The following is a 2,010-nucleotide window of genomic DNA, read 5'->3' as shown; positions in this document are numbered from 1 at the left end:
AAGAAGGGCATAGATAGAAAAATTCACTCACTCTCAAAAAGAAGTACCTCAAGCTACTGGAAATTGACATATGTTTGACTATCATGTGGTTCTCCACTAATGTAGGAGTCTTTGAGTCGAGATCATGTAGGACTTTTGCAAGGTTGTAATGTAGGTTTAGGGATAGTTATGATACATATGGATAATAGTGACTTAAATTCCCTATGGGCACTATACTTTATTTTATCAATTAAGCACAATTGTCTTTGCTATGATTTAAACAATAACCTCTATTTTGTTTCATCCCTTTCACATTTTTCTTTTTTTTTTACGAAGATGCCGACATTTCTTAGTTGCTATCTTCTCCCTTCTTTCTTTTTTTTTCTTTTTTTTTTTTAAAGAATTTCAGAAGCAACTATCTTTTCAGTTCTCATGGCAACATCTCAAAAGATTTACAACCTCAAACAATTATTCTTTCACTAATTATTTTCACAATTACACCTCACGCCTAGATTTTTACATTCAGATCAACTCTTAAAGTGCCCAAAAGGGAATTGGGTGAACAAAGAACAAGTCATAACAATAAACAGGCTAAGGGTTAAAGCTTGGTGATCAAAAAAATAAGAGATAATTTATGTAGGCTCAACTGGGCTAACTAGGGATAAAAATCATTAAGGTAGGTCAATGTAGGTTATGGCTCAACAAAGAAGGCCTACGTTCATTTCTTAACTCAAAGATCTACCTAGAATTTCGCCTCAATCCACATTCAAGGCAAGTTCTAGATTTCCAGATAAGCAGGAGAACTAGACAATATAAGCTAACAACACAATACACTTGGGCTAACGAAAACTATGATTTCAATCACCAATAAGTAAGTATGAGCTTAGAAAAGTGATCATAAAACCCGTGTACTTAATCAAATTCGTCTTTTTTAAGTGTCATACTTTTCAAGTCAAATCAAGTTTAGCCAACTTATTTACCAAAATAAGTTAAAACAACTAAAAGTCCTAAAAAAAATGTTCGGTTCAAAATATTACGACCATGGCAAAGAACCGAACAAGAAATTGATGGAAGTACATAAAGTAAGTTGCCTTAGGAATAAGGCAACTCAAATTTTAATTATTTTTTTTTTCAAAAGAAAAGAAAATAAATCATCTTCAACTAAAATAAAGTACGATAGTACTGTGCTTTGAAACTTCCATGACAAAGTTATGATTCTTTTGCATTGGCCTTCATCATAATTCAAACAACAGGTTAATCAAAAAGATATTACCTGTTATCAACCCAAAGTTTCTTCATCCTTCAACTAGCAAAAACATAACTAGATATTATACCAACAACAGGTTATACTATTTACAAACTGTCTTTTATTGCTATTTACAACAAAAACACAACCAAAAAGGATATTACCTGTTGTTTGTTCTTCCACCTTCAACTAAAAAAACATAACTAACCATTATACTAACATTACTTGAACGAACATTACTGAACGAAACACCATGATTGAGAGAGACAAAAAGTTTACCATCCACTCACATTTCTGGTTTGTTCATTCTCCTGAATGAACATTTCAAGATTTAATTATTTTCTCCGGTACCTTCCCCTTGGAAGAAATGAAGTTGAGCATTAAAATCTCCTTCTTCCATATGTACTGGAGGAACAAATGGTTCTTGACTAAAGAAGTTATGAGGACTTCCAACAGTAGTTGTAGCGAGATCAGAAAAGGTCATAAAAGGCGCACTACAAAATTGTGTTGGATCAAAAATAGATGCACCTTGTCCTGTTGAGTTAAACACTGTTGCGGATGGTAGTGAAATCGATTGCGTGTATCCTGAAATAGGATACATATTGTTTCCTGCATGATAAAGATTGCTACTACCAGGATTGATAACCGAATACTGTGAAAAAGTGGGGATATCGACATGTTTAAAAGCATTAACAAGACTGGTCATGAAGTTTCCCATCATTGATGTAGCGGCAGACTGGTTTTCCAAAGCTTGAAGTATTGCATTCTGGTTGTTTCTTGTTTCC

Source organism: Nicotiana attenuata, chromosome 8, assembly GCF_001879085.1.
Source record: "Nicotiana attenuata strain UT chromosome 8, NIATTr2, whole genome shotgun sequence".
Classification (NCBI taxonomy): domain Eukaryota; kingdom Viridiplantae; phylum Streptophyta; class Magnoliopsida; order Solanales; family Solanaceae; genus Nicotiana; species Nicotiana attenuata.
The sequence above is the reverse complement of the archived record's forward strand: the minus strand, read 5'-3'. Positions refer to the sequence as shown.